The 12314-nt window shown below is 37.4% G+C and overlaps 1 long non-coding RNA gene across 1 annotated transcript; it reads left to right on the top strand.

Moving 5' to 3' along the window:
- The first annotated feature begins 4159 nt into the window (after positions 1-4159).
- LOC104847788 lies at positions 4160-6279 on the top strand. The gene is made up of 3 exons (XR_776229.1): positions 4160-4180; positions 4838-5011; positions 6160-6279. It is a non-coding gene; the product is annotated as an uncharacterized LOC104847788 (long non-coding RNA).
- The last annotated feature ends 6035 nt before the right edge of the window (positions 6280-12314 follow it).

Here is a 12314-nt window from a genome sequence, read left to right on the forward strand (position 1 = left end):
TTCCTATCTTTATTCCTTTTATTTCTTTCTCTTGTCTAATTGCTGTGGCTAATGTTTCCAGAACTACACCGAAGAGGAGTGGTGATAGTGGACATCCTTGTCTTGTTCCTGATTTCAGTGTGAAGGATTTAAGTTTTTGACCATTTAGTATGGTAAAATATATAAAGAACTTTAAAAAATCAGTCCTCCCAAATTTAAAGACCCAATCCAAAATAGGAATCTGAAAGGAACAGACATTTCTTAGACAAGTATAAATAGCAAATAAACATATGAAAATTTTTCAACATCACTGGTCATTTGACAAATGCAAATGAAAACAATGCTGGGATTCCACTTCACCCCAGAAAGAAGGGCTGCTATCATGAAATCAACCAATAACAAATGCCGGTGGGGCTGTGGGGAAAGAGGAAACCTGCTCCACTGCTGGTAAGAGTGTAGAATGGTGCAACCACTGTGGAAATCAGTATGGATTACCTCAAAGAACGAGGATTGGAAGTCCCATTTGACCCAGATATTCCCCTGATGGATTCTTTCTCCAAAGAGTTAGAAGACTCATACCATATATGCTCACCCATGTTCATAGCAACACAGTTTGTAGTAGCTAAAACTTGGAAGCAGCCCAATTGCCCATCAACCAAAGACTGGATAAAGAAAATGAGTTTTTATAAATAAAATATAGTACTCAGCCATAAAGAAAAAAAAACTAGAGACATTTACAGCTAAATGGATGAATGTTGAGGGGATACTGTTAAGCAATATAAGTAGGACACATATGTGAAAATAAGGAATAGTTTCTGTAGTGTGAGAAACTGAAAATGTACATAAGGACTAAAATATATAATAGATAATGTGAAATATGAAGAAAAGGGATAAGCAGGAGGGCCAGGGATTTAGCTCAGCGGTTTGGTGTCCTGCCTTGCAAGCGCAAGGACCAGAGTTCAAAAAAAAAGACAAACAAAAGACAAACAGGAAGGGGAAATGGGAAGGACAGGGGAAGAAAAGAAGGGAATGAAATTAACATGAGAAAATGAAAAATAATGGAAACAAAGTCTTTGTAGATAGGGAGGGAGGGGTTGAAGGGAGGGCAAGGGAATGAGGAAAAAATAAGAACCAAGACGGATTATGCAAAGGTACAAATTTCCAACAATGAATGACATTATATTGTATACATTAAATGTGCCAATAAAGTTAATTTTTTAAAAAGCATAAGGAATTTTAAAAAACGATAAATTAGAGTTTGTCAAAACAAATATTTTATGCATCAAAAGACACATAAGAGATTAAAATCAGAACTTCAAAGAGATATTTGTACATTTTGCTCCCAAAAGCATTAGTGACAACAGCCAAAAGGTGGAAGCAACCCAATGGGCATCTACCGATAAGTGGATAAACAAAGTATAGTGTGACCATACAATTCAATATTAGCCTTCAAATGGAATTGTTTACACATTCTATATCATGGATGAGCCTTGAGAATATTGTGCTGAGTGAAATAAGTAAGAAAAATTACGTTTTTAGTTTCCTTTTATGAGCAAGCTAGAATTCTTCAAATTAGTGGAGTCAGAGAATAGAGTGGTGATCATCAGTAGAATGTTATTGAAAAGAAACCAAGAGATATTATTTAGTGGGTTCAGAGTTTAGTACAATAAGACAGAGCTGAAGATAGATAGCAGCAATAGATGCACAAGAATGTAAATTTATTTAAAGCCACTGAAGTTTACACTTAAAAATGGTTACAATGAAAGAGTAACGGTAACAATGGTGGTGTGGCTGTGGTGAGAAAGGAACCCTCTCACATTACTGGTGGGAATGTAAACTAATATAATCATTATGCAAATCAGTGTAGAGATTTCTCAAAAAATTAAACTTAGAAATTCCATATGTGCCAGCTATCCGTCTTCTAGATATCTTCCCCAAAAAGCTCAAGACATCATACTACAGCTATACATGCATATTGATGGATACATGTTTATAGCTAAATCCTAGGAGCAGCCTGAATACACACCAACAAATGGCTGGATAAAGGAAATGTGGGATCCATGTATAATGCAGCACCGCTCAGCTACAAGGAAGGACAAACTCGAGACATGTAAGAAAACGAATGCACTTGGCAAATACGATCATAAGTGAAATAAATCTATAACGGAAGTTTAAATATCATATGATGTTTCTCATTTAAGTAAGGCAAAGTACAAACAAAGAAAATAGCAAAGGAAGGATAGGAGACAAAGGAAAGCTGTCCAAGGTACCAAATATGAGGGGGGAGGGGGAGGGTTGAGGAAATAAGTAGAAGAATAAAGAGAAGCCAGGTACAGGATCCTAATATCCTTGATGAATGTAGCTATATATGCCATACACGTGAACTAAGCTTAATAATATCAACCAAATCAAAAGTGGGGAAAGGGAAATTGGAGGACAAGGAAATGGAGGGAAGGAAAGGAGATTTAAAAAGAAACAGGCTGTATTATGTGCATGCAGCCACTCCCTGAAATAGTTGTAAAATGTGTGCACTGCAAACATTTACTAACAAAAAAAAATTTTTTTTAACTTTTTTTTTTTTTTTTTTTTTGTAGTTCTGGGGATCGAACTCAGGACCTTCCACTTGCAAGGCAGGTGGTGGCACCAATGAGCTCAATCCCTGGCCCATGGGAGGAAAAAAACTTTGAAGGCATAAAATTAGGTAGGCACAAAACATTAATGATGAGAAATAAAACAACATGAGACACAATAGAAGCAAAAGCAAAAACTAACAAAAAACCCTAATATTCCTACTTGCAGAGATATTTACGATGAAGACATTTTTTTCCTAGACTTTGAATATTAGAATCTCCCAATGCTGGGAGGACTATGAAATGCTTTTTCAATCCACAGTGCTTCTCCTACTCAACAGGCCAAAGTGGGGTGGGCATTGTGTGGGCTCAGTGTTCCTCTCTCCCTATCCACAGTTGAGTGCTAAGATGGAGTTTCTGAGGCTGGGCTTGATCCACAACCAGTATCTCAGTTTTTTTTTTCTTTTTTATTTGTACATGTTTGCAAAATAATAAACACCTTTCTCGTTGGGAATTGGCACATATACACCTCACATTTTGGTTATTTTTGCTTCCTCTCTCCTCTCAGTGACTGGCTAGTGTTGGAGTCAGCTACTCGCCCAACCTGTAGAATTCTGGGTAACAGGCAGAAGATTCTCGAGATCCCAGGACTGTGCACTTGGAGGCACAGCTCGCAACTATTTAAGCAGGGACAGCACGTACTATGAATAATATCAATGTGTCTGCACAGCATAGAGCCAGCCAGGGCCATGAGGCTGTGCTGCACTGGGAAAACATGGGCTCAAGCTTTCCAGCTAATCTCAGCCACAGTGTGCCCCTTCTTATCTTTTCACGAATCCACATATAGCTCATCTCTTTCCCTGTCTCAATGCCCCCGCCCCTCCCCGCCAGGGGAAGACTTCAGCTAGCCTCTGTCCAGCAGCTAGCATTTCCCTCCAAAGTACGGGACACATCCTACCACCCAGAATTCTTAGCTGATCCACGTCACAGTCACTCTTTTCCTAGGCCCGGTGAAACTCAGGGTAGTTGCCCTCAGAGTTACTAAAGAGAAGTGGCCACTAAATGTGGGAGATATAAAAAATAAAATAAACAGGGTTTCCACTATTTTCCCAAGCAGCCCCTCCAGACAGTGGCATGCTTCTGAAGATATCCCCCGCTGTAACACAATCTAAATTCCCTGGGAACTAACGCCTTCACTGCTCCGGATTGTTATGTAGAATTCAGTTCTCCCTTGCTCAGCCTGCGTATTTGTCCGGCAGCAGACTCTAATTCTTAAGAGTACACCGGGATTCTCTCAGCCAGCTGAAAGCGAGGCTCCCCTCCCACTGAGCTGCCTTGCATCCAGTTAGTACTAGTTCTGTTATTTTGTTCTAAATCGCAACACTCCTAGGCTTCACCAACTCCTCAATTTGCACAGCAGGGCTCTCCTCACCAGCCCCTCCCTCACTGTGCAGCAACATACCTGTTGATTGACTTCCGTCTCCTGGAGCAGCCTGTGAATGCTGTTTGCCTCTAGGTTGCCATGAAAATCCCTCCTGAAGCTTGACCTGTTTTTACTGAGGAACAATATAAAAATGTAATGTTCTATATTTTTAAGGACGACCATCAGAAAACTCCTAAACTCTGAACTAGTAAGTACTTAGCCATAAGGCTCACATTTTTATAACTAAAGTAAAAGATCATAAGGTAATCATAGAGCTGTTCTTCTAATTGGACAATAGACTGTCAATGTGATTCAGGCTCTGTGTCTTCAAGATATCCATTACTGTAATATTCCTTCTTTTTTTAGAAAAATACCAAAGCAAATAAGCTGTCTTGTATGAGCCAATGGAGTCCAAGACCAAAAAGGAGAAGAACCTCCTTGTGTACACAATCTTTTGGCAGATAAAACCCTGAAACTTTTTCTAAACTATTTGAATTGCACTTTATTGATTTCAAAATACTTCACTGGTCGAGGGACATGTTTGACCTTTATTTGTTCCAGAAGAAAAAGCACAAGGCTAATAATGTACAGGCAAGCAATCATCAGACTCTTTCAATAAGGGAAAGAAACAAACAGGAGCGTGTATGAAGGCAGAGCTCTATCCAACTCTAAAGTGCTAAAGATAATCCAGTGGCAGCAAATGACTAACTGCACCACATTTTCTTATACTCAACGACACTTAATATATGGAAAATAAAAGCAGCAGGCAAGCACATTTCAAGCTACCTGGAAGGTTAAGTTGGGTTTCTGTTACATTTTAGCAATTTTAAATACCAAGTAATGGAACATTTCCCTTCCTTTATAGCATTTCGGAGCATGATGGAGTACCTTTTCTAAAGATAATGGGAATCATATTCATCACTATCATAACCGCCAAATAGGATGAATGAAGCCTCTCTGACTCCTGCAGTTCTGTGTACAGCACGGTGAAGGGATGTAACATTCCCCTCTTCTTCCATCCTCACTGTTTGTGAATCCAGTAAGCATTCTACTGTTCTCGTTTTACCACCTATGCACAAAGAACATTTCAAAGCCTGCAGAATCTAACGAGTTACTCAAATAGTCTCCCCTCCCCGAGTAAATGATCTCAAATAAACTTGGGGTGAAATTAGTGCTCTTGTGCATTTCAGCTCTTCCTATGAAAAAAAAAAAAAAAAAAAAAAAAAAAAAAAAAAAAAGATTCACCCAAGAGCGTGTAACTCCTGACTTTAATGTAAAATACCTAAGTAAAAGAATAAGACCCATTAGAAAAGTGTTTTGTAGAAAATGTTGGCCAATATTAGTATATTCTTAACGACAAGTTGAAAATGGATATTACTCCCTTACACAGAAGCACCCTTCATAGTCAGACACATTACACGGAGTGGCAAATTAAATCAGTTACAGGAAGTTGTACTCAAACATTCAGACTGCAGGTGAGTGTCCTAGACATTTTACTGTTAGACTCCCATCGAGCTGATTCGTTTCTCTAGCCCCCATTTTCTCATCTGTAAAATTAAGCTTCAGATACTTTCTCAGGTTTCTGCTAGGTAGGAAGTCCATATCTCAAATTTAATAAACTTCAGATCAGAAGTTATATTAAAAATAAGGAATAGCTAATTCTAATGCACATATATTCTAGTATCAATTTTAGCTCTAATTTATAGCAAATACCATAATTTGTACATTCCCTGTAATTATTTTTAAGTCTTTACATTTTCAAGTACCATATATATTGATGTGAACAAGAAGGAACTTAACATTTTAAATGAAAAAAATTTTAAATAATTTTCTATTAATATAACTCTAGGCTGTTTATCAAAGTAGATAACTCCTCCTTGAAAATGACACTCTTCTTGGTCATCTTGAAAAATAAAAAATGAAATGAATGAAAAATGAAAACTATACACATCTAACACTCCTCAATAATCAAACATTAAAATAAATCCTGTTGCAGAACCTGTTAAGAGCTCTGTCTGAACTGTATCCCGCCTTGATTCCATAGATTTTAGTACATGAATATTGTCGTTTATAAATCTACCCTATTCCTATCTTAAAGTTATGATATAGACACATAGACATTGTTCTGCCTCCTGCATGAGTCTTTCAGATTGCGTCTATCATAATATTTATCAAACTGTTTTACAGCTTCTTCCGCTAATCTGCAGACTCCTGGAGACCAAGGACTATATTTTCCTGGGGACGGATACCCATTAAGAACACACTAAATGTTTATGGAATCAATAAATGAAAACGTGAATGCACGTGCGGGCATCCCTGCAGCGACCAATGTGGAATTTACAAATGTCTGGATGTCCACTGCTTCCTCTACACTTCAACTCCGTCACTGGCTATTTAGAAATAACACAATTCAATTTATTCCATGAATACTTAACAAGCACCTGTTATGGGACCGATTCTGTGGGCCAGTTCTGAATCCCAGTAGTTTACGAGTGACTGAAGGGTAATGAGTGAGAGAAATACGTGGTCTTCTAGGACGTGAGACGCCGTGCCTGCTGGAGCCGCGAGGAGGTACACGCGGCAACCAGTTACGCTAGGGGTGACGGAACTTGTAACGAAAATATCAAGAGGCCTTATTTAAATTATAATATGCAAGCAAAAACTAAAACAACTATGTGTTTAAACTTGCTTAATATTATTTTTTAGTATCTCCGACTTTCTGTGTTGTGACAGAAATTTTAAAATATCCTTGATGTCTGAAACTATCCATGTGTTAAGTCCTATTTGCAGATGTTAGCTCATCTGAAAACCGGCAGATGCTAACAAACTAGGAATAAAGTTTGATTTCAAGCATTCAGAATGATGACTTTTAAGCTACATTTATAATTTTTAAAGGAGGAAGTTAAAAAAATAAGTACTAACCAGCCAATGATAGAATTAATTATATTTATTGATTTTTTTTTTTTTTTTTTTAGTTCTGGTTTAAGCTTCACTCTGAACTTGGAAGAATATATAAAAAACTTTACATCTTTAAATAGGGAAGGGAGGAGGGGGTGAAGGGAGGGCAGGGGTAAGGGAGAAAAATGAGAACCAAGACCTGTCATGCAAAGGCACAAGATCCCAATGATGAATGTAACTGTACTGTATACCTAAAATGTACCAATAAACTCAATGAGAAAAAAAAAAACTTTACATCTGACTGACCATCGCCTGCTTATGGAGACAAGAAAAAAGCAAATTAATCATATATATAGTTTAGGTCAAAACTTTGCTATTTGGGGAAGGATAAAGTAAACCTATTAACTAAAGTAATTTTGTCAGGGTTGCAAGAAAATTTCTCAATTCTCATCTCTTTTAAAATCGTGAATGACATTTCTGTCAGGATATAATGTATTTAGTAATCATTTTTCTTTGATAGCAGCTCTACTAAATATGTTGTGAAGATTTCTGAAGCTGCATCTCACACCACAGAAAAATTCTGTGATAGTTAGACTTTTGTACCACGCAAAGAGGAGAAAAGAGATAAACACTGAATCATCCGCCCAGAGTCAAAGGACTCGGTTGAAGCTTACATGGCACTTTTAATGCACACCTGGCTTAATTTAGGATTTTGTAAGATCAAAACCAGAAACCAATATTCTCCAAACTTTAGTTGGCAAAATCTGTACTGAGAAATCAGTTTACATGATAAGTCTAAGCTGGAAATAATGTAGATCTATAGCCAAGAATTGTGTCCATGTGTTATAACCTGTGAAAACAAGAAAAGCATCTAACAACAAGAACATGCAGGAAATATCCATGAAGTAAACCAACTTGAATTCCATCTGCAGGTGTCTCTCAGTCGCCACTTCCTAGGGCTTCTTCCACTCCCTCCTTTTCTTTAATGCCTCCGAGAAGCTGTGTTCGGCATGTGGCACTAACAGAATTATTAGAATTGCGAAGTCTATTTTTTAACTGAGTATGCCTAAGTTAGATTTGCATAACACATTAGTCTACTTCTTCAAAGCTAGATTTTTTTTAGTAGACAGGAAAAATATGCTCTTAAAAAGTGTATTTCTATCATAATAATTCCAAGAAAGGAGACATTCTTCTCAGCTGTAGGGTGGGGCAGATTCAGAAAAACGTTTATCTATAAAAAGGAACAGATGGGCCAGTAAAGGACTACACCAGAACCATAACAGTTAGGATATATGATGCCATCCTTAAATTATACTATGGAATGTATATTGACTGCTTTCTGACAGTATCTTCCTTCTTTTTGCAATCTCAATACCCCTCAGAGTCTAGCAACTCTGGTGACTCCCTCTTGTCAAGCCTAAATGATCCTTCTTCATTCACACCTTCCCAGAGCATCCATCACATTCTTTTCTTGTACAAAGTTTGTTTCCTTTATTAGATGTCGAGTTTTCCTGGTTCTTGTCCCTTGGACTATTTATAATCATCCTCCCTCTAATGTCGTGAAAGACCTGACTAACTGTGGTGTTTGCTTGGGACTTGAAATAATTTTCCTCTTGCTAAAGGCTTTGCTCGGTGTGTTTTCCTCTTTGCTCTAATTCACTTGCGAATATTAGCCACATTTTGTTTTTAAGGAAAGCTCCCATCATGCTAGAAGCAGAGAGGGCGTCCAGTCCCTAATTTCAGCATAGTTAATAATGATGATCTAACTTAGGTTGTCTCTGTAGGAAAAAAAAATGGTTTCAGATGTTATTTGATAACTTACCTGTTAATAGTAGCACCTAAAAGCTGAAGAATAGCTCTGCTTTTTCATTTAAATAAGTATTGCTAAATGAGTGTCAGTTACAATATTCTTGCTCATAACTTTTTAATATTTTGTTCGTTTGTTCATTTCAAGCTGAGAATAAATATAAACCCCACACTTCTTTAGTGTGTGTGTGTGTGTGTGTGTGTGTGTGTGTGTGTGTGTGTGTGTGTAAGGGGAGATTAGTGGTATTCAGTGTTTAACCCAGGACTTTTGCACTGAACTGCATCCTCAGCCTTTTTTTCTCTTCCTTTCCATTTTTTAAATCTTTTAAGGGTCTCACTAAATTGCTAAAGTGCCCAGGGTGGGCTTGAACTTGCAATTCTCCTGCCTCGGCCTCCTAGAATGCTCAGATTGTAACTGTGCACCACCCCTCCTGGCTCTCTCTATTAACAAAATTTATGTGTTCCTTCCACCAAAAACCAAAGTGAGAAAGTTAAAAGGCTCTGTTATTATAAATATAAATGTGAACACAGCAATCTGATTAGTGTCTTCCTCCTGAACCAAGCAGAACACGGTTTCCAAAGATTTCTGTAAACCTTGGTGGTTGTGTTTCTATTGACCTCAGCATGCTGCTTTCAGTGGTTATTTCCATGAATTCAAGTGATGTTTCAGTCTGATGCAGGATTGCTAATGGAGGAAGGCTGTTCCTGAACAGGTGGATGTAGGATACTGTTTCAAACTTTCCGATCAAAGTGTTCCATTATCTGCTGATACATAATAAGCAGCCCTAGAAGTTCATGAATAAAAACAAATAACTTTTTATTTTTTAAAGGTAGTGCTTTGCTGTTGTTGTTGCTGTCATTGTTACTAATAGATGATGGATGTTATTGTTACTCACAGATTTTTATCACGCATTGCCATTGGGAAATACTTTGTCTTTCCTATTTATTTACTTTGTTGCTTTATTTTTTGGTTATGTTTTAAAATACAGTCATATTTTGTTTATTAAAAAAATTAAAAACTAGAAGTAGTGAGGGTGTAGAATTATTGAAGGCAGAAAGTAATGTACATTCTACAGAGCAGTGAAGAGGTTCACAGTGGATAAAAGAAAAAAAGGCCTTTTATTTTTTATTACCTGTTTGTGGGCCATAGAGATCACACTCACTGTGCGGCACTGGTACATGCACATGACACATCTTGATCCTTTTTTAATCCTTTTGTCTCCCCTTTCTCCCTTCTCATAATTCTTCGGGCTTGATAAGCAGTCTTCTCTCAGAGTCTGTCAGTTTTAATAAAATACTAGCTGGGGTTGGAGTCATCTGTAAACCCTGTCGGGCTGGGTACCCAAGAAGCTGGGTACCCTCTTCACTGGCTCGCGTGATACTTCACCTGAGATGTCTGAAATGCTGCAGGTTCCCCTGCTAACTCTGCTGACGGAAGTGCTCGTGGCCATTGGTGGGATGTTTATGTGTTCCTTCCACACAAATCTAAACCGAAAATCATTCGAAAGTCCAATGTGTATATGTTCCAAATATTGACAATATGAAGCAATACGGAAAAAAGTCTTTCTCGTGTGCCTGGTGCTTATAGGGCTTCTATGCAGCATTTTCAATACATTTGGATTCTTTTTGTTTTTCCTGATTTATATAGAGAAAATGTTCTAAGAGGATAAAAGAAGCTGTACAGTTTCTTGTACCTTAACGTTGAGAGTCACGTGGTGTCTCCTCTGCTACTTTTATCAGTTACACAGAAATAGGCCAAACCCAAGGTAGTTGGGGCACTGCACAAAAATATGAGTGCCTAAATGTATCATGAGAAGGCTATCTTTTGGGACTAGTTACCCACTCAGTGCAGCTACACATAAGGTCAGCCTACGAACAGTTCTGCATTCATTATCTCTGAACATCAAGTTGAGCAGGTATTTTCAGGTGGAACATAACATCTAGACAGTCATAGAAACTGAAATACTCTAGTAATCAGTGGAATTTTCATGCTACAGGCATCTGGCTCTCATACCCTCCAGGGAACAGTATAATTTACTTACTGAGATGTGCATCATGATTTACTTAAAACTGTACTTGTTACAAAGTCATTTGTGGAAGTAAAATAATGAAAACCACCTCCTTGCTTATTTGCTACAATGGCAGCTTAATTAAAATATAGAGTATAAATTTAATAAACTACATGCCATTACAAAAATTGTCTCAAAATGGACACATGGGATATTGCCTATGATATATTTCAAGTGAAAAAATATGGGTTAAAATTATGTATACTTTAATTTTATAACTATAAATGTGTGCACATGTATGCACACAGATACATATATACACATTTATGTGTAGAAAATTAGAATGTAACACATTCAAACATTTTTTTCTTCTTCAAGTTTATTGGCACATTTAGGTATACAGTACAGTTACATTCATTGTTGGGATCTTGTACCTTTACATGACAGGTCTTGGTTCTCATTTTCTCCCCTTGTCCCTGCCCTCCCTTCACCCCCTCCTCCCCTCCCTGTTCACCAACACTTTATTTCCATTTTTTCATTTTCTCATATTTTTTTCTTTTCCCTTATTACCTTTCCCCTACCCTTCCCATTTTCCCTATACCATTAGCCCTATAATATGTTTTATTCTAAACAAAGGATAAAGAAGATAGGAGACTAATACACTTCATCACATCTCAAGTTTATGGCAGGAATTTCCAAAGCAACTAGTCAACAACAGAGATCAATCAAGATGGGATCTGAGTTTTTATGAGATACAGTACACCTGTCGGTCTCAATCACACCAGCACCTTCTGTGAACTGAAATTTGTTATTCTCATTTGTATGCAGGAAACTCTTGTCTTCAATGGTCTTCTCCAGTGTCCACAAACCTGGTATATGCAAGCCAGCTACCATCATCTCTGTCGACATCCACAATCTCTGAAAAGTAGCCATATAGTACGATTGGGTCTCCGCTTACCCATAGGGTAAGTCATATGGATGAATAGCAATCAGAAATGGAATTTTTCAATAAAACCTAAAATAGAGAGAAATAGCAATGGCTGACTGAGAAAACAGTGGTGTAAGTGGGGTACTGACTGATTTAGTAAAGTGGCTGGGGGAGCAAGAGCAGGTGAAGAGAATGTTTACATAGTGAAGCTATAAAGTTCAAGATACATGAGATTTGATGTGATAGACTGAAAATAGAAGCACATTTAAAGAGATGTACCCTTTACTGAAGCGATTCCTATAAGCATAATCTCTCACCAAACCAAAGAGCCTGAGTTTTATTTTGGTAATCATTTACAAACCTTTCCATCCAAGTACATGTTTCTTTTAAATATAAAGTATGCGTAAAGAGGAATTCAACTCTGAGATTTTTAAGCTTCAGGAAAATTTGTGGAGAATAATTGAACCTATATTCTGAAATAATTAGATATCATTTGATGAGTGAACTTACAGAACAAAAACTCATAAGAATACTCTCCCTTTATACTTTAAAAGAATTTATTTTGAGCTCTGATAAAAGGATACACTATGGCTCTAATAAAAAAGATATACTAGGAGCTCTAATATCTTCCTCCATTTCTTCCTGACTTAGGAACTGTGGTGCTAATCCTTAGTTAATAGGGCAAAGGCAGAGAGACCCAA

Source organism: Fukomys damarensis, unplaced genomic scaffold, assembly GCF_012274545.1.
Source record: "Fukomys damarensis isolate Sample0158 unplaced genomic scaffold, DMR_v1.0_HiC HiC_scaffold_3, whole genome shotgun sequence".
Lineage (NCBI taxonomy): Eukaryota > Metazoa > Chordata > Mammalia > Rodentia > Bathyergidae > Fukomys > Fukomys damarensis.